A 25674-nucleotide genomic window follows, 5' to 3' on the forward strand; every position below is an offset into this window, starting at 1 on the left:
ATCTGTATGGGAATGTCTTTCTCTAGATTTGGGAAATTTTCCGTTATTATTTTGTTGAATATATTACGCATTCCCTTCGCTTGCACCTCTTCTCCTTCTTCGATGCCCATGATTCTCAAGTTTGGTCTTTTGATGGAGTCAGTGAGTTCTTGCATTTTCTTTTCACAGGTCTTGAGTTGTTTAATTAATAGTTCTTCGGTTTTTCCTTTAATTACCATTTCATCTTCAAGTTCTGAGATTCTGTCTTCTGTTTGTTCTATTCTGCTGGATTGGCCTTCCATTTTGTTTTGCAGTTCTGCTTCGTTCTTTTTCCACACTACTTCTAAACATCTGCACAAGACTGGATTCTTCAGGGCATCCGAAATTTTTAGTCCCTCTGCAGACTTCATTTTCCATTTTTAAATGTCTGCTGTATTTATATCACTAATTTCATTTGGTGAAATTACATGAAATAATAGATATAACCAAACCTTAAGGTTCTCTAAAAACATAAGATAGAATTATTTTTATCCTTATGAATGGTAAAGATGTAAGGAATTATTGAGATGATGAATGAAGGGAGTTTGGTATTCTGTTTCCAGTAATGATAGCCTAATTTACTTTGACAGCAAAAAAATAGCCTTTGAGAATAAAAGGACTCATTTATTGAATAATTTATAGCTAGTACAGAAATTTAAGACCACAAGTATTGTTCATAAGGGCCAAATAAGAACAATATGTCAAACTAAACTCAACTATTGTCTTGACCACCCAAATGGCTAACTTAAGGTAAAACTGTATTTTATTTCCATCTACTTACTCAGTAGTATTACCAATACTAAATATATATTTTTAAATCTCTCAAAATTTCATGATTCCCACTTCCAAAACTCACTTGCAGTATGAACTGGAATGAGAAGTTCAATTTTGTGCATGTGAATGTGACACTTATAAATAGAGGTTTTAGTGACTGGTAAATAAGATTTGCAGAACAGTGGCTGTGTGAATGGTCATGACTGCTTCTCATACCATAATAACACGGAGTTTCCATATTCAGAATTCTAAGGGCTGAGTTCAATGATCAGGAATAGCTTCTTGATTTTCTCTTTACAAATTGAGTGTGTTTGGACAAATGCAGTTTATTCAGAAAGGGAATATAAAACAAATAGGAAGTAAGAGTCATCTTACATATTTTTGCTGAGCTGAGTAAAAGTGAACCTCCAGCATTTCTACAATGAGGTTTTATGTCAGTAAAGAGCTGACAGAAAGACAACATATCTGAAAGGAAATCTAAATGTAAATTATTTCCAATCATCAGTCATAAGTCAGAATTCAGCTTGTAATTTTAGACTCACTTTGCAAAAGTGACCTACCTCTGTCCCCTATGAAGAATTCACCCTAACTACTATACAACTGCTCTCTCTGCTCTAGAGATTTTTCTCTAAGAGGAGTCACGAGGTGCTACGCATTACATTTAGATCGAGGAGGACATATGCCAGCACCTCTATCAAATCTTAAAACAGCAAATGTTTTCTAGGCACCAATTATACTGAGGATGTTATATTTTTCTAACCCATAAGCTTCATGACCTTTATATTGTCCTAGAGAACAGCTGCGGGGTAGGCACTGACTCACATCTGGAAGTTGTCCCATTCGTTATCAGGCTAGATTTGGCTGACTAGACTTGATTCTATTACAGAACCTTCCAAGAATGATTTTCTTTCTGGTCTAAACCTTCTTTTGATTCTGAAAATTTCAGAATATAAAGATACAGAGAATGGTCAAAAGTTTTTATATTTGATGTCCCTATCAAATATAATAGTTAGCTCTTGCCCACACTGCTTCTAAACCTCTGCAGAATACTGGACTCTTCTATGCAGCTGAAATTTTTAGGCTTCAAACTGGTATGGCTGAGTTTTGCTCATAACCCACAGCCAAGCTTTCTAGGAACAACCAGCTGAGGGTTCCAAAGAAGATAATTATTTCTAGGGCAGAAAATAATGGCTTAATGGTGACATCCAATCACACCATCTTTCATCATTTGGGAGAGAGGGTAAAGCTTACCTCTTTTCTCAAAGAAACAGAAACAAGTGAATATAATTTCTAAATGAAGAAAGACATTTGAAAACAAATTTATGCCTTTTTTGCTAAAACAGCTCATCTTCTTGGAAGTAGGCACACAGATCATGGTTTAATTTGTTAAAAATGGCAGATATGTAATTCATTCTACCTGCTTCTAAAGAAAAAAAAATTCACCTGTGAAGGTGTCAGGAAGGCCAGAGCCCAAGGAAGGGGTCTCTGGAGACTTTATTATTTTCAGTGTTTCAAATGCACCTTTACAAGTTTTGTTGAAAAAGGCATTTTTCTCTCAGAGATTCATTCTTGGGTCATATCAAATGTAGTAGCATATTACACTAGCTAAATCCAGCTTCAATATGCATTTAAAAACAAGGGATGATTGAACAGGAAACTGGTATTTTGCTATGGCTAACTGCTTTTCTATTTAATATTCGAGCACCCATTGTGATATTCTCTGATGTGATGTGTTTGAGAGCAATGGTGAAAGAAGAATAAAGCTGATGCCGAAGTGTTGCTGTAGGTTGAGTCAATTTAAGAAACCAGTTGCATATACTATTCAATGACCTAAATTTTGCTAAAATGAGGTAACACTTTCTAAATCATCTTGCCTAACTAGAACAACTTCTAAACCTCTGGCTTGAGAATCAGGAAATAAAACATATGGTTTTCATAAAGCTCGTTCAGAATGATAAAATAATCATTCCTAAAATAGCTTCAAATAAAATGAAGAAGGAATAGACCTAACTGATTTCTGTAACGTGTGACTCATTCCAGTCTCCTGGCTTATAGGGCAGCTGCCCAAACTCCTATGATCAAGCTTTATTAAGATATCTATGTGAGGTCCTAAAAGGCAAAGTAGCTTCGTTTTAAAATATACCTCACCAGTGAATAGGAAATAGATTGCTTTTAGAAGTGTATGTTTTTCTGTGTCCCATGAGATCCTCTTAATATAACGTCCCACAAATTCTAGTTAATTTACTAGTAATAGTCTCCAAGTTAATTCTACAGCAACTCCAACTGAATAGACACGGATTTCACTCCAGAAAAGGAGAAAATAAGGACCTTTAGTAATTTATTCATGAGCAGTACTCAAGCTCAATATTTAGGTACAACACTATGGTCCCCAAATGTCACTATTGGGTATGAATAGCCTCGCTTTATCACATGCTTTATGAGGAGAGACACTATTTCTGTCTTACCTCTGATTGTATTCCATTTGCCTAACACAGAGCACAGAAGATTCTAAAATATTAATATAAAATTTTGTTTACTAAAAGGATTTCCTTTCACTTTTCACTGCTGTGGGAACCATGACTTCACACAACATGACACCACATTCAAATTCAATTTATCTCCTGTTAAGTGTCAGAGTTGTACAATCCAAAGAATATGAAAGAACATAAGATCCCATCTAGTTGAAAAATCTTTATGCTTAGAAGGAACTTATTTTATATAACCTAGGACCCAAAAAAGATACAAGTAATGAACCTGGTGGACAGTACGATGAGTAACAGCAGGACTTAGTAATGTGTAAAGAATCTAAATCCAGGGGTGCAGGACACACAACTAGATGTCTGTTTCAAAGTCCCCAAAACAGAAATATAAAATAGGCTCTGAGAGCACCGTACAGGTAGCCTCGAATTTAACTGACATCAGATGGAAATCTCTGGTTATTAGCAACCTCCATATATTGAGAAATGGCCTCAAATGACTTGGCATTTTTGTGGCTTCCTTAGTTAATGATGAGAAAAAGGTTTCCCAGTCTTTGCATCTCTAGGACACAGGCTGACCAAACTCCCTGGTTGTAAGAATCCTTATCAGACATGCTAACTGCCTTCCTTAAGTGGGGATGGATGTTTATGACTCAGAAGATCAAAAAGGCAAGTCCAAGTATGTGAAGGGCTTTTTTTAAATAAAATAATTTGCTGTTCGGGAATCTATTCATGATTAGCAGTTTAGGTATTTGGAACTTTTAAGGAAACTTCAGGGTCACTTTATTAAATTTGAATACATTATTTACCATACATTATTTAACATTTTAAGTCAGACTATTTAAATACTTAAAAAGAAAAAAGAATATATTAAGTTTACATAAATTAAGAATATATTGAATTTATAGAATAGATCATTAATTTTATAAGTAAGACCAAACATTATTCAAAGACCCTTTAAAATAAATACTAGACTTTGCCCAGTTATACATAAAAAAGATGAAACTAGATTTGGAAGCTGAACTTCAAAAGCCTGCTGAGCAAGCATGAAGCCCTGAGTTCAAATTCCAGTCCTACCAAAAAAATGAATGAATGAATAAACAAGTAAATAAATAAGTAAGAACTAGGCTTTGGTGATTGTAATTTTTAAAACAGAGTATCAGTTTTTAAAATAAAATTAAACTTTCTGAGTAGTCCTTTTGTCACACAATAAAGTCAATCCCAAGAACATCAAAAATCTCACATTTGCCCACTGCCTCTTTTGTCTCCATCAGCCTCATATTCAGCATGCTGATTGGTCAGTCACTATAGCTGGAATTAACGCAGAAGTGTCATATAGTGATTTAGAAGGGTAACTGCAGGGTCTACCATAATTATAGTAGAGAAGATTAAATACTAATTTTTTTGCTGTTTTTGTTTTCTGACATTCTTCACTGAAACAAACTACATGGAAAAACAGACAGGGACTGTCTAAAGTAAATTCCAGGAGTTTCAGTGACTTTTGGCTAAAGAGATCTGATTAGATTTTTCTGTGTCTTTGGGAAAATGGAGTAAGAGAATACTGCTTTGTAAACTCCTGATTTAGGTTAAGAAAGTCAGGGCTGGAAAGCTAAACAAAAATATAAGGCAATGCTGTCACAGTCACTACTTGCTGTGGTCTCACAGGTGTGACCACTTAAAATGTGGGCCTTCTAACTGTATCATCCTGGCTGCCAGAAGGGACTCAACATGCCTCTTTTCATACCACATTTGGATCATGTTACAATCAGTTTCCAGCATATGAAGCAAGTCTGTGGGATGAGTACAACAATTTTGTAACACTACCATTCTGAGATACAGATTACCTCACCACCACATCCTTCTGCTGCTAAAAGAGATTGTCCAAACATTCTCAGGGGTGGATGTGTGTGTGTGTGTGTGTGTGTGTGTGTGTTGGGGGGTTATAGGAAAGAAAGAGAAGAGTCTTTTGTTAAGTCTGTGTGGCAGCCACACATCTGCAAGGTGTATAGGATCCTAACTTCTTAAGCCAAATAATATATCATGACAGTCTTGTAAAAATTTGAAGGGAAAAAAGGCAATTTAATATGGCAGGATATGGAAATTAAGTGCACAAGTTTTAAAGACTGAGTTTTAGCTGACTCAAGGAAATGTGCAGTCCATTCATGGGGTGGGAGACCTAAGACTTGATTCCTAAAAACTAAGTCTATGTGCAAGAAAAGCAAATAGGCCTTTGTGGTCCTCTGGTTTCTCCATTGAGAGTTTCCAGATGGGGCCATTAAACCCCACTGTGAAAGAAGAAAATCAAGAAAGGTTCTTCTGGAGGGTTGAGGTACTGGGAGCCAGGGAAGGGAGGGAGCAGGCTGAAAGCACAGTACATCTTTTCCACTTGTGGGTCCTTAGCCCTCACTGCCATAAAATTCCCAGAGATGACAGATTTCTGAGCAGGATGCTCACAAAAGAATATGGGCCTTAGCTGGCTCTGGAGCATGCTGACAATAGTTGGCACTTGTGGACTCTGCCTACAGGGACAAAGACTGTAGGGGAGGCACTTTTCAGAGCTTCCCACCCTCAAGGAGTAGAGTGCCATTTCATCCTTGCCAAGGCAGGCCAGGAGCCACAATGACTAATAATAGCTCAGGACCAGGCTTCTCATATTTAAACCCTGAGAGGGTGTGTGTGTGTGTGTGTGTGTGTGTGTGTGTGTGTGTGTGTGTGTAGTGATGGTGGTGCTGGTAGAGGGGGAACCCAATAATGACTGACATCAGTTCCTCACCAGCAAGAAAGGGTCAGAAATTTATTTAATTTGAGTAATAAAATAAAGACATGATGTTTTCTTGCAACCAAGGCTGATAGGGCAATTCAGACTAGCTACTTGTTGACTAATTTGCTGCTGCAGAAAAGGAAAAAAAAAAAAAGCAGATATATGACATTTTGATGCAGCTATTTCTGACAGTGTAAAAATGAACTATTGAAGTTCTTTTTTATAACAAGTTATATAATATGTACAACAGACCATTCTCTTCATTTCTAAGAGCCTTCCTTCACCCAGGAGCCCACAAGATTACTGCAGGGCAGCATCAGCATGAGGCCCAAGGAGCTCTATGATGCCATGGGTTATTAAAAACAAGAAGTACCTTTTTATCTCCAGGACAACAGTGACAAAATGGACACAATCAAATAACCTATTTTGGAGGAGAGACAGCTTTTACATGGCCCAAATATGAACTTCGATAAATGGAAAAACAGAACACAGAGAACAGACCAGGTGGAAAGAAAAAGAAAGAAGGAAAGCTGAGCTCTCAGAAAACGTTTTTAAGGCAAAGAGTTCACAGAACTGGTCCTAAAAAAATCATTTAACCAGACTCTTCATGTAGTATTTATTGGATTTCACCAATTTTGTACTGAACTTAAATAGAATTAATGGCTATGATTTTCAATCATAAAAATATGGGGAATTCATAGCCATTATCTTAGTCTGAGAAGATTTCACAATCTTTTTCATTAACCATCTCAGTGTTTAATGACCCTTCTTGTTAATCTCTGATCTACTCCTGGCACTATACTCTGAACTTGATCTCCTTTCATTTGTATGTGTCATTATACCTCCAACTCTAATGATCTGAGCACAGCATTTTGAAATTTAATACTATTGCCTAATGTTATTTACCACCATCTGAAATTTTGATCATTCGCAAACCTGTTAGAAATGAGCTTTTTCTCTTTTCTGGATTAAATTATTCCAGGTAGTACTATTATATTAGTTACTAGATCCATGAAATAATACATTTCTTATTGTTCTGTTTCACTCAAATCATGGTGAACTATAAATGTTTCCTAAAGTATCATTTTCCAAAATAATTTTTTTGCAGTATTAATTTTCTTTATTGACAAATTGCTCCAGTAATGATCTTATTTATTTATTTATTGTTTTATTATTCATATGCACATACAAGGCTTGGGTCATTTCTCCCACCTGCCCCCACCCCCTCCCTTACCACCCACTCCACCCCCCTCCCTCCCCCCACCACCCCCTCAATACCCAGCAGAAACTATTTTGCCCTTATCTCTAATTTTGTTGATGAGAGAGTATAAGCAATAATAGGAAGGAACAAGGGTTTTTGCTGGTTGAGATAAGGATAGCTATACAGGAAGTTGACTCACATTAATTTCCTGTGAGTGTGTGTTACCTTCTAGGTTAATTCTTTTTGATCTAACCTTTTCTCTAGTTCCTGGTTCCCTTTTCCTATTGGCCTCAGTTGCTTTTAAGGTATCTGCTTTAGTTTCTCTGTGTTAAGGGCAACAAATGCTAGCTAATTTTTTAGGTGTCTTACCTATCCTCACCCCTCCCTTGTGTGCTCTCGCTTTTATCATGTGCTCAAAGTCCAATCCCCTTGTTGTGTTTGCCCTTGATCTAATGTCCACATATGAGGGAGAACATACGATTTTTGGTCTTTCCAATATAATTTTTAATTATAAGAATATAGTCTAATTTTACAATTGACTGCAAATATTTTATGTCAAACAAAAACTCCCAAAATATGCTTAATTCCTAACTTTTCTAATATGTTAGAAATTTTATGCATTGTTTAACTTTTTAGATTCAAGTTTTTTCACATATTAAAGACATGGTAAAGACATTCCTGACTCTACTCAGAACTTATTCACCATGATACTTTGTAACATAAATTTACAAATAGATTACAGCACAAGTTTTCAAAAGCTTTTAGCATGCTGTTTTTCCAAAGTACTGAACAGACAAATCTTGGCTGCCCAGATGTTATTCTGGAGTTATTCAGCCATTCATTTAGTTAGGAACTATCTATTAAGTTTCTAATATGACCAAGTACTACAATGTTAAGTACCAGGCATATTTAGCAGTAAGAAAGGGTTCTTGGTCTCAAATAGCTTTCAGTCTGGAGGGAATGATGAATAAGCAAGCAGGCAATTGCCAAAAGTGGTAGTTAGTACCACTACAGTATAAGCAAAGGGTGCCTAAAGAAAGGGTAGCTAAGCCAGCTTTTCCTGGAGAAAAATGTCTTAACAGGAGAGTCCTGCAGGTAAGAAAAGCCAACATGGAAGTATACATGCAGAGAGGAGCAGAGAGAGGACAGAGGCAACAAGACAAGGAAAGAGGAAAAGTTTTCCAGATGGTCCAAAGGGCCAAGGCTTTAAATCTTGATGCATAACAACTGTTGTTTATTTAATTGTTTTAGGTTTGAAATCTACCCAGAATTTTATCACAAACAAAGAATAACACCGATCAAAGTTAATACTTTCTTTATAACTCATGGCAATCACCTTAATGGGATGCCCTCAGGGTCCACTGGAGTTTGCTACACCTATATTCATTCTCCCTCTCCCTCTCCCTCTCCTGTTCTAGGGTTTGAACTCAGGGCCTCATGCTTGCTAGGCAGGCTCTCAACCACTTGAGCCAAGCCTCCAGCCCCCACACCTATATTAAATGGTCCCAAATTAGTCATCCTTTGAAATCATGTCTTTTTCTCATGTGCTGGCCTTCTCCTCTAATATATTATATACTGTCAATGTTTCTGTATATAGGAGTCCCTCTCCACCTGCCCTTTTGATTTTAATAGCTCTGGACATGGAAAACAAATAATTAGGCTTTTGGAAATCATGTCTAATATAAGAATACTTAAGCTCTGAGTGAGGTTAGAAGAATTGTCCTGTCCCTACCATATGAGGAGAAGAAAAGACCTATGATAGCTATTTTAGTCAACCACAGATCACTTTTGCTTACTCCCCATTGATCCTTTTTATATTTAAGGTAATTAAGGCCAGAAATGCAAAGTTTAGAGAGGGCAATAATTTCCAAAGGTGAAAATACTTTCACCGGCCTATCATTCTAGAGGTTATAAAACAATGTAAGCTTAGGTGATGTTTATAAAACCAGTTAGAATACACTATTTATGATGCTACTAGAGTGAGAGATTTTTAAAATACTTTTAATACCTTTAAAAAAGAGTGGGATTGTGAGACCAAATTTGTTCCACTAACTCTTATGCAGAGTTCCTACTTAATGTCACTGAATCAAAATGCTGTGTACTAAGCCTCTAAATCAGTGAGAGCTGCTGATGTATTACATGAAGTTATGGAAGAAACAAGTGGCATTGCAAACATTCAACAATCCTGTCTTTCAGCTTCAGCACCTGTTCTCTAAGCTCTCGTGCCTGTGTTCTTCCCCAAGAAGCTTAGCATGGAATCATGCACAAAAATGGCACACACACACACACACACAAAAGCATTTGTTTGTTTTGGTTTTTAAAGAGTTAATATTTTTCTGTTTGCTCACAATGCTAGGCATCCAACCAGGGCCTTGCACATGGTAGACAAGCACCCTACCACTGCCCTGCGCCAGCAGCCCCAAGAGCAAGGCGTCACACATCTCAAAAATTAAAGCCACTGTTAGAACAGCGTGGTGTTGCGTATTTCTAAGTCACTTCTAAATTGATAGTGGTCAAGTTCTCTTTTTTCTCCTATTTGGAAGGCCTAACTTCACCAATAAGGTTCCACGGTCTTGATCATACACCTATTCAACCCAAATGCCTTTCTGAGCCCTAGAAATGGAACAAGACGCATATGGAAGAAAAAGCAGTAACTGAAGTTAGAAGCATATGTTTCTCAAAAGGAATGCCAGGAAAAAAAAATCTAGACTCTAAAACTGGCACTCAACTGGCAGCTATCTAAAAATAAATAAATAAGTAGATTGCAGAGTGTACTGAAAAGAGAAAAATGTAGGCAGGCATCATAGTTGAAATCTGAGATTAGGAAAGTTGAAAGTGACAAAGGACTGTTTATTTTAATCTATACTTTCCTATTATACATTTACTATTTAGTAGTTTATCCTCCATAGTAACCATGCAGTCCCCTAAGTGAATTACTACATAAAACTATCAACTAATCTGATATGATTATAATTCCGCATCAATTTCTATATGGCACACTTCAATATGAGCAAATAACTCTCTGACATGGATATTCACGTTCTAATAGAAAGCTCTGAGAAACTCAGATTGTGAATTACTAGGATTGGTGAGTTCTCAGGACTTAGTAGAGGAAAAAATATGCCTTTAGACTCCCTGAGACAGCTGCCTCTTGGTATTTTTATCCTTACATTTATTTGCTCTCCCAATAAAGAATCCTTTCAACAGAAGGCAGCTCCGTGGGCAGTGACTGGGCAATGTTTGGTGGTACATGCCTGAAATCCCAGCAATCCTAGCGGAGGCAGCAAGATTGCAATTTCAAGACCAGCCTGGGTTACATAGTGAGACCCTGTCTCAGAAAAAAACAAAAAAGGACCAATTCCAGATAGAGAGGCTTTACTCAAAGAATGTATTAATTTCTTCCTCTGTGATTAGTGGGCAGGGTTAAATGAGGTAGTATATGCGGAAGCCCTTCGTAAGTGCAACATCAACACACATAAAGGACTACTTCCTAAACTGTAGGAGGTGATGACCCATGGATTTTTGATCAGGAATGACATTAGTTCCCACCTTCCATAATAATTTGCCCAAAGCACTACATTTGAAAAGCTGAGACAAAGGTCTGGCAGGCCTATGGAAGGCTTTTACAGACTGATTACCCCAGATGATCTCCAAATTCCAGGGTTTGTGATTCTAGCCTTATATCAAAATCATACATTGCATGGCTTTGCATACACCATTATCATTATTCAGGTTTTCCTAAGCCTTTGAAATCCCAACTCACTACTATTTCTGATTTAACACAGATTAATCACATAAACTGAAAAGACTTTCCTATAAAATTCTCTGCTTTCTCTCTTGAATTCAGAGATACTAGAGTTAGGGGTTCAAGACTCCAAGAAACAGAAGAATTGGTCTGGTATCAGACTAATGGGATCAATGCCAAATGGTCCACATCCTAGGAAGTGAGATGGTTAAAGTTCTTGAATCCACTCAATATACACCTTCTGGATTCCTCCATTGGAGTCAATAAAAGTTACTGGTTCTCCTTTGAAATGCCTCCTCCCATGTGTGATAAAGCTGCCTCTTGCCTGGTAGAACATACCCTGTGATGGCCTAGCCTAGAAAACAATGCTAATGCATCACTACTCCCCACCACCACAACATTTGTATTTCTCATATGGTAGGGATGGCAGGAGTCCAAGGATAAAAATTAGGGTTGGACCTAGTGAAAGGAGCCTACAGAGGCTTCTTTTTGTCTAAGTCATAGATCAGGAGGAAGGGAATAGCTACTCACAAGTGGGTGAGGCCAGCCCACTAGAGTGAGGGCTCTGCAGAAGGCTTTGAAATCAAAGCTCAACAACAATGAACAGTGTGTATTTGGTAAGGCCTGCCCTGCAGAGCTCTCTGTAGGACCTATGGCAGTGCTAGATATCTATGATTGAGCTTCTGGGTCCTGCATCACACCTTAAATTCTCCATCAGAAACACATAACATACAACCTCACTCTAGATCTCATCACCCCAACAGTGGTTTCTACTCCTACCAGGAACACACACAGCAAAGCTAATTATTTCATCAGATCTTCTACTTACATACTGCCAAACCTAACAGATACAAAGGATGAGGCCATTAGCACCAGAGCAGTACAGCTATTATAGGAAAATGCCAATAAAAATCCTAGCTGTCTATGAAGCAATGTGTGTCCCTGACACTTAAACCACCCCATATGAGAACTAATTTTTTCCTCTTCACAGTTGACTGGATGCTAACTTATCCTGTTCAGTCATGCTCTTTAAGCTTTAAACAGAGTATAAAAAAGTCATAATGTTGGTATTGATAGGATAGAGTATATTCAAATTTCAGTTCCTTAATCCTTGAGTTCAAAAAATGTTTTAGAGTCACAAAAGAAATGACTTATCATGATACCTATCATCTGGTTACCTGCTGCAGCCAGCACCTAAGATGTCATATTCAAAAGTAGTGGTTTGGGTGCTGGTGGAGTGAGCACCTGCCTAGCAAGCATGAGATCCTGAGTTCAACCCCCCCGTACCACCAAAAAAAAAAAATGCATGAATAGAAATAGTTGTTTCCATTTCTCTGAAGAAACAGAAGCACAAATCACAACAGCTCATTTAGCACATATAGTTAAAAAGCTTTTAAACACATACACAGAGAAAGAAAAAGGAAGGAAGGGAGGCAGGGAGGGAGGGAGCCTCGAGTCAGAGTGTTGCCATAAGTAAATCACCTTGTTGTGTTTGCCCTTGATCTAATGTCCACATATGAGAGAGAACATATGATTTTTGGTCTTTTGGGCCAGGCTAACCTCACTCACAATGATGTTCTCCAATTCCATCCATTTACCAGCGAATGATAACATTTCGTTCTTCTTCATGGCTGCATAAAATTCCATTGTGTATAGATACCACTTTTTCTTAATCCATTCGTCAGTGCTGGGGCATAGCCTGCACAGCTTGTATCAATTTTCCTTGCCCTCTGCCTTCTTGTTGGGTTGGTTAATGTGAAGCAAGAGATCAGACGTTGGGAGGAGAGCAAAGTTGGGATGTTCATTTCCATGGGTTCCTCCTGGCCAGGCCACAAGCAGTGGCTGTGCTCGTGCTCTCCTTGAGAATCAGCTCTTTCCGGATTCCAATAATGTGACTCCTTCATTTTTCCCCCTCAGGCTTGAGTGAGTGATGACTTCCCACTGTTGCCAGCCCAAGGGCGCTTCACTGTCCCTTCTTGATTATTCCTAACTCTGCCACACCTTTATAAACGATCACTCATTAAACACAGTGACAGTAATTGAACAGAAATTTAGCACGACAGTTTAATGAAGAAAATGTTGGATCTCAGAAATTTGATGTAATATACTTATACCCAAGAGGGAAAACACTATTTTTCCATTTAAGACAAATGAAGGACATAACAAAAATATAAACTGGGAAAGAAACATGCATGCAGATAAGTTTTCTTTAAATAATGTCACAATAAATTCTTGAACATATTGCTTAGTTATTCTTTAGTTTTTGATTGGTTTGCTTTAACTACTTTAAAAAGTCTAAGTAGTTTCCATTAAATGAAGGTAAATAGAGTAAAATTAATATTAATCAAGTTTTCTTTAATATTCATTTCAAACTACTTTTTTAATCATTTTTTATTATTGTTATTATTGTTTCATTATTGTTGTTTTATTATTATTGTTTAATCATTTTATTATTGTTGTACATCCTCTTTTACTCCCCCCCCCATTTTTGGAACAGTTTCAACTGGTCTCATTTTTCCATTCATACATAAGCACATAATATTTTCATCAGAGTCACCTCCTACACCCTTTCCCTACATCCTTTCCCTCCCACTAGTGCCAACCCCCAGACAGGACCTGTTTTACCTTCCTGTTCTCCATTTTGGGAAAAAAGACATTTTTGTTTGTTTAAGATAGCTAAAAAATGTCCTTGTGACATTTCATGTATATATGTATTGCAACCCAAATTGGTTCATCCCTTTATTTTTCTCTGTTCTACCTTAATCCCCTTCTTATGGTGATTTGAACAGGTTTAAAAATTATATATTCATTCTTGTATAGAAAGTACATCAACCATATTCAGCTTCTTAACTTTCTTCTTTTACCCTCCCTCTCTCATATGTGACCTACTCTTAGAGTGACCCCCTTTTTCATAATATTGCTTACATTTATATTGAGCCTGCATTTCACATATGAGAGAAAACATTTTGCCTTTGGCTTTCTTAACATGGCTAACTTCACTTAAGATGATGTTCTCCAGTTCCATCCATTTACCTGCAAATGACAAAATTTCATTCTTCTTTATGGCTGAGTAAAATTCCATTGTATATAAATACCATATCTTCTTAATCCATAATCAGTTGTCCAGCATCTTGGCTATTTCCATAGCTTAGCTACTGTGAATAATGCTGCAATAAACATGGATGTATAGATAACTTTATTGTAAACTTACTTACATTCCTTTGGGTATATCCCTAGGGGTAGAATTACTGGATCATATGGCAGTTCTATTTTTAGTTTTTTGAGAAGTCTCCATACTGTTTTCCATAGTGATTAAACTTTCTCACTAATACATTTACATTCCCACTAACAGTGTATGAGGGTTCCTTTTCTCCCCCCACATCCTCACCAACATTTGTTATTGTTTGTATTTTTGGTGACAGACACTCTAACAGAAGTTAGGTGGAATCTCAATGTGGTTTTGATTTGCATTTCCTTTATGGCCAGGGATACTGAGTATTTCTTCATGTTAAACTATTTATTTCTTTTTTTCTACATTTTTACAAAGCTCTACTGCTTTACCTCGGCTATAACCATGATATACTGAAACTTGAATTTTTACTCCCTTCTATGTTCCAGGGAACCTCTGCCTAAAAGTATGTATCACATTCTGTCCCTAAAACATACACATGGCAGGCATCCCCTAAAATGGTCCCCAATAATTCTGGTCCCTGACATTTATGCCCTTATGTGATTTCTCACCTTAAATGTAGGCTAGACCAAGTGACTTGCTTCTAGCAAATAGAATATGAGTAAAGTGAGGATTCTGAACTTACAAAAACTACTATGACTTCCATTTTGGATACTCTGTTTTGTTCTTTTACTTCCTTGCTCTGAAGGTTTTGAAACCAACTGCCATATTGTAAGTTGCCCAATGTAAGGTCATTTGGCAAGGAACTGAGGAAGACCTCCAGCCAATAAATAGGAATTAAGACCCTCAGTCCAAAAGCCCACAAGGAATTGAATTTGGTCAACCATCACAAGTGAACTTGGAATTGTGCCTCCCAATCCGTCAAGCCTTCAGATGAGCCTTCATCTAAGCCAACACCCTGATTATAATCTCATGAGAGATCTTGAGCCAAGAAAGTTGTGCCTGGATTACTAATTCACCCAAACCATAAAATAATATAATATTTGTTGTTTTAAGTTGCTAATGCTTATGGTAGAATATTACATAGCAATAGATAACTAATATATATAGTTAACCAGTCATCTCATCTAGTTGATTAAAAAAAGCACAATGATATTGCTATAGAAATACAATCTGTAGAAACTAATAGAAGACCACCCAGGGAAGGATATAAAAATTTAAAACACAGAACATACAATCATTCTTCAAAAATATATTACTACTAAGAAGGGGCAGAAAATTTGAAAGAAATCTAGCTAAAATTAGGAATTGTTCAATGAGTAGAAGTCCAGAAAGAAATAACACAAATGAAAAGCTAAAAATGATTAATAAAGGAAAATTATGGCTAAAATTTTAGAAGGATTAAATGGGAAATTAAAATATTAAGCACCCAAGTAGAAAGGGACCACCATCACTTTTTTTGTGTGTTAGGTACTATCGAGATAGGATCTCACAAACTATTTGCCCAGGCTGGCTTCAAACCATGATCCTCCTAATTTCTGCTGCCTGAGTAGACAGGATTACAGGCCTGAGCCACTGGCACCCAGCTGGGAAATGTTATATTTTTAAGAGGCTTTAAAAATGTTCTCTCCAGTTCTGATTTTCCCATTGCAAAGCAAATGAGAATGGGGTTAACCCACACTGGAATTTTAAGAACAAAAAATTGTGTTGAACTAAAAAAAAGAAAGAACAAATAAAAGATAACAGGAAAAGCTAGATAGACTTTAATATGCAGATTTTGATGACTTGCTTTTAGGACACTAAAAGAAATAGTGTAAGTCTCTTAATAACTTAATATACTTGTTTAAAACAGAGGACCTATAATGTATAGAAATTATAAAGATATTATGATTGTGACTTTTATTATGATTATTAAAAGAAGGTAGTCCTAGAAGTTAATATTTTGCAAGCTTAATTTCAATGACAGACAGATATCACCTAAAATAGCTAAATAAAGTATATGTCTCAGAACTTTAAGACAGGCATTCAAGTGACTAGAAAGTCAATATTCCAAGCTTATCAATGAATCCATGTCGAGCTGTAAGGATGTAATGATCCAAGGGGCACAGGAGTTACTGTGGAGTGTAATGAGATTGAGAATGACCAAATGGGAAAACAGGCTCTTTATAATTAAACATGCTATCAAAGCAGGGCTACAATGGGAAGGACACTCATTCCAAAAGACACAGTTACAGATAAGAATTGGTAGGGAGAAATATAATTGAGAAACCCAGTGCAGTAACCTATACAAGATTAGATTAGCAATCATGCAGTCAGTCAAAATTACTCTTTAATATGTCTTAGAAAGATTTATGGAAACAAGGATTGTAACAACTTTCAGCGAGTCCAACTCAGCTCGTCCTTCTTCTAGCACTGGAATAGATTTTTATTTTTCTGCTCCAAAACAAATGAAGAAGTTGGATCACGTTGTACTAAATCACATATCTTTCAACACCAAAATCACATCCAATATGGCAAGAGGCCACATGGGAGGCATATGGCACTAAGATGGCTGAAGAACAGAGGTTCACATCTCACATCTAAGCTTCACTCCAGAACACCATAGGGAATCACTCCAAGATATTCTCTTCCTCCCCCATTCCTTCTCTACCCCTCTCCCACTCCAATCCCATAATATAATATGCATGTGATAATAAGACACTGCAGGTGAACATGGTGGAAAAAATCTAGTTATACTCACACATGGAGGTACAATCACACCCTTCCCTTCTGCTTCTCTTTCACACCAAGATTATAATAAATACTCACCTTATCACGAAGGCCAGCCATATTAAGGGGAATAGAATCAACATTGGTGGAAAACTCAAGAGAACTAGACTCTAGATAAGCTCTACCCTATAACAGCTTTGTGAAAATGAATATATTCAATAACTTTTCTAGTTCTCAGCTTTCTCTTCTTAAAAATACAAGCTATTATTCTAGGCAGCAATCTCACTAAGGTAATTTTTAGCTATGGATAATGCCTCAATTTCCCACTAACATGTTTTGAAATCTCTTTCGAAGTATTACAGCTAATGCTTATACACTTGAAATCTTTGTAGACCTGGAGCATAACAGACTTGAGTTCAAATCCCAGAGGTGTCATTTTCTAACCATGACTGCATGCAAGCCACTAACTCCCTTGCTCTTCTCTTTTCTCATCCTAAAATGAGGACAATATCTTTCTGCAATAGTATCTCCATGAAGATATAGATATGTGTATTATATATACACAAGTACAATATAAATAAACTATACGGTGTTTAGCACATTGTAAGTAAAATAAATGAAGAGGAGGATGTTGTTATTGATATAAAAATTTATTAAGTGTCTGGTTAGAGCCAAGCCCCAGGTCTCACTTATAGAACAAAAGAATAAGGAACAAGTCATTCCCAGAATATCAAGCTACACCATTGCCTCATTACCTCTTTGCGCTAATCCACAAGATTCTTTGAGTGAAATCCTGTCTAAGGTACCATGTTGATTCTGGGTTTCATAGTCTATGAAGACTTCCAAAGTATGAATAGTGGACTATGCCTACACAAAAACAGAAAACCTGTTTAAAACTAAGATTATTTGCTTACATAAGAAAAAATTAAAGGGAGGTAATCTGAGATTTTTCTTCTGCTACAAAAATCAACTCCCTCTTTTAATCAAATTGCTTAAAAATAAAGTTCAAAGGTAGAGAAAATAATGAAAGAGAAAGAAGGTAGAAGCCTAGAATTAAAATTTGGCTTAGAGAAAGGTTAAATCAAAAATAAATTATAGTATCCTGGGGTTGAAGTTATTTTCATTCAGTGCCTGGAAGAGAACACCCACAGAGTGGGAGAAAATATTTGCCAGGTACACATCAGACAAAGGACTGATATCCAGAGTATATAGGGAACTTAAAAAACTAAATTCTCCCAAAACTAATGAACCAATAAAGAAATGGGCAAGTGAACTAAACAGAACTTTCTCAAAAGAAGAAACTCAAATGGCCAAAAAACACATGAAAAAATGCTCACCATCTCTAGCAATAAAGGAAATGCAAATTAAAACCACACTAAGATTCCACCTCACTCCTGTTAGAATAGCCATCATTAGCAACACCACCACCCACAGTTGTTGGCGAGGATGCGGGGAAAAAGGAACCCTCTTACACTGTTGGTGGGAAAAAAATTTGGAGGCTACTTAAAAAGCTAAACATTGATCTACCATTTGATCAAGCAATACCACTCTTGGGGATATATCCAAAAGACTGTGACACAGGTTACTCCAGAGGCACCTGCACACCCATGTTTATTGCAGCACTATTCACAATAGCCAAGTTATGGAAACAGCCAAGATGCCCCACTACTGACAAATGGATCAAGAAAATGTGGTATCTATACACAATGGAATTTTATGCAGCCATGAAGAAGAACGAAATGTTATCATTCACTGGTAAATGGATGGAATTGGAGAACATCATTGTGAGTGAGGTTAGCCTGGCCCAAAAGACCAAAAATCGTATGTTTTCCCTCATATGCGGACATTAGATCAAGGACAAACACAACAAGGGGATTGAACTTTGATCACAAGACAAAAGCGAGTGCACATAAGGGAGCTATGAAGATAGGTAAGACACCTAAAAAATTAGTTAGCATTTGTTGCCCTCAACACAGAGAAACTAAAGCAGATACCTTAAAAGCAACTGAGGCCAATAGGAGAAGGGGACCAGGAACTAGAGAAAAGGTTAGATCAAGAAGAATTAACGTAGAAGGTAACACACATGCACAGGAAATTAATATGAGTCAACTCCCTGTATAGCTATCCTTATCTCAACTAGCAAAAACCCTTGTTCCTTCCTATTATTGCTTATACTCTCTCTTCAACAAAATTAGAGATAAGGGCAAAATAGTTTCTGCCTGGTATCGAGGGAGTGGGGGGGAGAGGGAGGGGGTGGGGTAGGTAGTAAGGGAGGGGGTGGGGGCACATATGAATAAGAAAGAAAGAAAGAAAGAAAAAATATGAAAAGACATTATGATAAGAAAAAAAACACATTTCTTTTGGTTAGTTTCTGCCTTCAAAGAGCAATTCAGTTCCAAAACAGAACCACTTCAAATTTAGAAAATATAACTTAGTGATATTGGAGTAAGTACTGTTATTTTTGAAGCCTGGTCTTCTAATGGATATTAGCCCCAAGAAAACTATGTTCTTGTATAGTATATAGCACATATTCAGTTTATGCAAGAAAACTGATTCATTTGGTTGATAAACTGCTTTAGCTGATGAGTTCTTTCATTTCAACTTTTGAAACTCTGAGTTTCCATTGTTACATCTTACCAATATGCAGTAAATGACATGCATTTCAGTATTTTTTAATCAACTTAATGCACTATAGTAAATATCAATTGTTTCATTTTATTTTGTTTATCTTCAAATACCATTGTCTTTATTTTAATGTTTACTTCAATACAATTACTAGAAAATAAAACATAACTTCAAAGAAAATAAAGATATCATATAAATATCTCAAAGCACTTATCTTAATTTTCTTAGCTTTTTGAAGGAAAAGGAGGGCTTAGTTAAAAAACTAGAAGGGGACTTGGTTTCCTAAATTCATTGCAAGGGCCCTAAAAGTTCTGCCAGTATAGGGTACTAGAACTAGGAATAAACAGCAATAAGATGTAATGGTATAAACAACAACAAACAATTTTTTCATAACAAAAAGAAAAATAGAACAGAACACCAACAAAAAAAGTCTTCCATGATTATCTGAATGCCAATGGCACACATCTATAATCCTAGCTACTCAAGAGGCAGAGATCAGGAGGATCAAGGTTGGAAGCCAGCTGGGGCATAGTTCACAAGCCCCTATCTCAAAAATGACCACAAAAAAGGGCTGGGGAAGTGGTTCAAGTGGTAGACCATGTGTCTATCAAGCATGAGGTCCTGAGTTCAAACCCCAGTACCTCACACACATACAAAAAAAAAAAACCTGCCATGATTAATTTCAACAGTTTGTCAGTTTGATAATGGGAAAATCTACACCTGCATTACTCCTATGGTTAGAGTGCTGAACCTAGAATTTGAAGAGTTGATTTTTATTTCTGATACTGCATCAATAGCAATGGGATATTCATTTAAGTGGTAGCTTTTTACTACTTAAACATTCATTAAAGTTTTCTATGCCTCAATTTCCTTTGCAAACTCACCTAGATATCACAAAGACCAGGCAGAATAAAATCTTGAAATATCTCCTTCCTATAATAAGTTTATAGGAAAGACTTCCAGATGGAGCAAAGAGAAGAACAGTGCAGATATTAAACTGAAGACTCAGGACCTCTTCCAATGGAACAGTGGTCCTAAAACTTTAACATTATCAGAATCACCAGGAGAATGACCTTTTTCTGCCTGGTCTAAGGAGACACACTTTTTTACTCACTGGGAGGACCTGCTAAACACAGAAGTCTTCCCATCTGCAAAGCAGAACTTGCCTTTCTAACACGTGTCATCATGGTGCCAGTGCAGCCAGTCAGTAGACTCACTGCACTGCTCAGACTGAGGCTGGTGTGACATATTCACTTCCAATCTTCTTTTTTTTTTCCCCAATCTTCTTCTTACCTACAAGAGTTGGGTGCATAATCAGCAATCAAATTCTTGTCCATCTACATAATACTCAGTTTTCTCTTGAGGAAAAATTTGTTTTATTGTTCAGTAGAAAGCATTAATTTTTAATTCTCTGTAGATCCTTTTATTATAAAGTGAAGGATCCTTTCATTATCCATCTTTCCTATAAACTCTAAGCAGCAAGTTTCTTAATAAAGTTGATTAACCTTTGGTAGACAGCATCTCACTTATTCATTCCTGTCAATTTTAAAAGCTCACAAATGCTGGGTATGGTCCAATCCCAGCACTTGGGAAGTAGAGGCAGGAGGATCCCAAGCTTAAGGCCAGCCTGGGCTACATCTCAAGGCCCTGTCTCCAAAAAATAAATAAATAAATTTTAAAATAAAAGAAATTAAAGTTCACAAAAATCTGTACATGTACCTACCTTTCCTTTTCTGAATTTAGTAATATCAAGTGTTGCAGTACTTCAACACTAAGGTATTTTGTGAACACAGGTAGCTTTCACATTACTTTATGAATGTGTATCTTTTGTTCATGAGTATATTATTTCAAAAAAGCTTAACTGCTCCTCTTCAATCACATATGTATTTTCCTGATATAAAAGAAATGCACATTCATGTCAGAAAACTTACGAACAAGCGAGGCACCAGCGGCTCACACCTGTGATTTTGCCTACTTGGAAGGCTGAGATCTGGAAGACTCAGGTTCCAGGTCAGCACTTGGCAAAAAAAGTTAATGAGACCTCATCCCAACAGAAAAAAGGTAGGCACAGTGGTGTGTGCCTGTTTCCCAGCTATGGCAGGAAGCATAACATAGGAGGGCCTTAGACCAGACCAGCCCTTGCAAAAAGTAAGACCCTATCTCAAAAATAACCACAGCAAAAAGAGCTGGAGGCCCTTAAGCATAAAGCAGCTGTCTAACAAATGTGAAGCCATGAGTTCAAACAAACAAACAAAAAAAACTTACAGAAATGTATGTCTTTTGGTCCAATGGTTGAATTTTCAAAATGTTGGAAGAAAAACTAAAAATATAGAAAAGTAAATAAATAAGCCTATTTATAGGAAAGCACTGTCTCTTTTTAAAATTCATTTTCAGGACATGCTAATTCCACATTCAGAAGGACCACAAAACATGCACTCTGACATGCTAGAGTCCACTGTGACACTGGCATCACAGAACTGGTTAAGTGGGAACTGACTGCAGAAATCCACTTCCCTAAGTAAAAGCTCCACCCAGCCCCCACTCTAAAAAACCCATCTTCCCCTAAAACTTTCCCACTCACCCACTTTTCTTTAGCCACCTTGGGCTCCTGTTCTTTCTTTACAGCACCTGATGTTCCTTCCACCTGCATGCTTCTCTTCAGACTTCAACATGGCTGCCTCCCTCATTTCCTTCCAGTCTCTCTTCAAGAGTGCCTTATCTCCAGTGCCTGCACATGCCTCACATGTTGAAGCTCCTCAGTACACATTCATTAATGTCAGTGCATGGTTGAAAATGTCTTTTATCATATCTAAGTCTAGTATTTTATGCCCCAATCCTTTTTTATTAGAACTCTGATCAGGTGAATTATTAAGACACTTGGGAAAAACTATTCACCTTATCTTGTGGGGTGGGAGAAATCTGTATATATTTTGGGTGGCAGACAAATTTGCATTAGTTCATTTTTAGGATAAGTTGATCTCATATGTTCATTTCTTCAAAAATTATTTAAAATTTTGAATTTACTTACAGCTTCTTGATTTTTCAATGCTATATTTCCTTTCATCATTTGTTGTATTTTTTCATCATTTCTATGGGATTTCTGAGAAGATTGGGAGGCTCAATTCTCAATCCTTAAAACAAAATTACATAAAATATGCTTGTATTGGGTCATTCACAACCATGTGTATCCATTTGAAAAATTAAGCATCTCTCCGTGTGTGTGTTTTAATTTTTTAAGTCTAATAGATAATGGGCTGCAGAGGGCCATGAATGGAGTAGAGAAAACAGCTAGGAACCTATGTAATAACAGCAATAGATAATAGTGTTTTGAAATAGGGTAGTAACTAGGGAGGTGATAAGAAATGGTCTTATTCTGAGCTTATTTTAGAAAATAGAACCTATAAGATTTTCCAACAAATTTGATAACTCCAAGCATTTTTTTTAATTTAATGAACTGGATGACTCCAAAGTTTTTGCCTTGAGGAACTTCAACACTAGTTTCCACTTAATACAATGAATAATGCTTAGAAAAGTTTAGGATTTGGTAGGGATCAGGACTTCAGTTTGAGGCAAATCTGAGTATCAAATATACAACAGAATATATATGAGAAGTCTAAGCTGAAGATGTAGAGTTGGATTTATATAGATGGCATTTAAAGCCATGAACCTGGATAGATGAAATCACCTTGGGGCTTAAATTAAATAAAAGAAAAAAGAATTGAAAAATGGTCCCCAGGATACCCAAACATAAACAGCCTGGGGAGAAGAATAAAAGCAAACAAAGAAATAGTGACCATGAGCTAAAAGAACCAAAAGAAATCGACATCTTAGAGGTCAAATGAGAACAAGAGAAAGTCGTCATTTGTCAATTGCTACAGAGAGCTTAGGTAAGATGAGGACAAAGCAATGTGAAAGTCACTGTTGATACAAATGATGCTGTCCACCTATTTACCCATGGACAAACTATGCCAGAGAATGCTCCAGCAACATGAGAAATTAATCCAAATAAAATAAACCTCAGGAAATGAGTGTCATTGCAGGCAAGAAATGGTAGTGAGCAATGAATCCAGTAAAATTTAAAGTTAAATACATGCTGTTATATTGTTACTATAAAGTTTCATATAATTGTTAAGAAAATATTTTTAAAAGTGACAAAATCTATAGGTAAAATATACTTATGTGAATCACAGTGTGGAAGTATGGATCACATTTGAAGTATTAAATGAAGGGGAAGAAGAAAAGATAAAGCACTTCAAATGTGTTTTCTTATTTGTTCAGAGGTTACAGAATTTCCATTTCTTATCTTGATATAAAGTATGTATGTATTGATTAAAAGCCCACTACTAGTAGAAAAGAAAAGTAATATGTAACGTTCAAGCATTTTTAAAAATCCAATAAAATCAAAGAAAGAAAAGGAGGTTAAAATAAAACACATAAAAAGCATCAAAAAACACAAAGCACAATGTCAAGACTAAGCCTATCATATCTCCAATCAAAATAAATGTTAGTTTAAATTTTTTAAACTATCTACTAGTATAAAAGACAACTTTACAGCAAAATGAAAGGGTGGGCAAATGTGTATCTGATATATAAACCTAATTGTCCCTGGCAATATTCCTATCAGAGTAAAGTTAAAGCAAAAATTTAAATAGAACAAACATGGGTATTTTCTATTGATAATGGTTATAATCCAAGAACACATAATAATTACAAAAGACATCACATTAATTATATGAAATAAAAACTAAGAAATTGGAGAAAAATCTTGTAAACCCAAAATACCAGCGTGAGATTCTTATCTCAGAATTTGTTAGCTCATCACACAAAGGAAAAAGATGTGAATGAGAAACTAGGCATGGTAACGCATGCCCATAATCCCAGCTGCTTGGGAGGAAGAGGTAAGAGAATGGTGGTACAAGGCAAGCCTGGACAAAAGCATGAGACCGTATCTGAAAAAGCAAACTAGAACTCTGAAAACAGAGCAATCTCTAAGAGAAAGTAAGCAGGTCTCGCTTTTCATTAATATAAATTAAATTCCTCAGGAGACATTGTGAGTCTCCCCAACTGACAAACAGTGTTGATATTTATTGTATTTCCTTCTGACCTTTCTAGATTTAAGAAAGGCCTCCAAATATCAGCTATGAGTAAGCTATTATTTTTGTTTTACTTCACAATGATCTTTGTGAGCAAGTTACTTTGTCTACTTTTCAGAATGACCCTTCATATAATATGCCATTCTGCATTTTATGCCTAAGAATATGTGAGGTTCTGCATGCTAAAAGAGGAACAAGTGTGAAGTGAATCACAATTCTGGCACATTATTCTTTACTGGAGATCTTTCTTCCTCCATTAAATAAAGACGGTTGATCTTTTTTCTTCTTAAAAGTCAAAGCTAAAAGTCTTTCATTTGGCTGCTCAAATCTAGTAATGATAGTAAAGGTAGGCTCCATATACTAAAATATCAATTTTACTCCATTTTGTTGGTACTAATGGATTTCATTAAATTGCACAATTGTAAAATCTGAAGGGGAAGAAATGTTCTTACTAAGTGAGTGACTGGGTGGAGGTGGGATGTGGAGAATATTGTTATTAAAATATGCAAACATGAATGCTCACCAGGGATAGTGTAGACAGGAGCTTTTAGCTTTGCTGTTTCCCTGCATCCAGCTGTCAATCTATCTAATTATCAAGTGCTTTCAGGCAGATGAATTTTCATGAATTACAGAATCTTAGAGTCAGAGCCATCTTTTGAGATCACCTAATCTAATGTACATATTACAAATTAGGAAAATGAGATCTGGAAAGAAGTCATTTGCTCAAAGCCTTAAAGCTCATTAGCTATCAAAGCCAGCTCTAGTCCTGAGCTTTCTTGGTCTCTTTGCCCCATTTCATCTTCCTTTATATTAGAACAAAGGATAGGGACAAACTAACAGGAACCATCTCTTCCATAGAGATGCAGGAAGGGGTCATGAGAAGCCTCAGAAAAGCAATGGGAGACAACCTAGTCAGAGACTTCAGGAGCACTGTCATCATCTGCTAGTGAATCTTTACCAAAGTCAGTAATAACAGAAATGTCGGTCATTCACTGTGACCAGACTAGTCATCATTTTAGCTATAAAAGGCATTAATAGTCAAAGGACAGTGCACACTAAATCTATACTTGGCAGAGCACCCAAAGTTTAAAACACAAAATAAAGCTCTATTTCTAATTGCTTACAAAACCTCATGATTCTA

At 36.5% G+C, this 25674-nt stretch overlaps 1 protein-coding gene across 1 annotated transcript in view; it reads right to left on the reverse strand.

Moving 5' to 3' along the window:
• Positions 1 to 25674, reverse strand: part of Ppm1l (protein phosphatase, Mg2+/Mn2+ dependent 1L) — a 270446-nt gene that overhangs the window by 129595 nt on the left and 115177 nt on the right. The gene's annotated exons all lie outside the window — the stretch shown is intronic.

This window comes from Castor canadensis, chromosome 5, assembly GCF_047511655.1.
Source record: "Castor canadensis chromosome 5, mCasCan1.hap1v2, whole genome shotgun sequence".
NCBI classification, from domain to species: domain Eukaryota; kingdom Metazoa; phylum Chordata; class Mammalia; order Rodentia; family Castoridae; genus Castor; species Castor canadensis.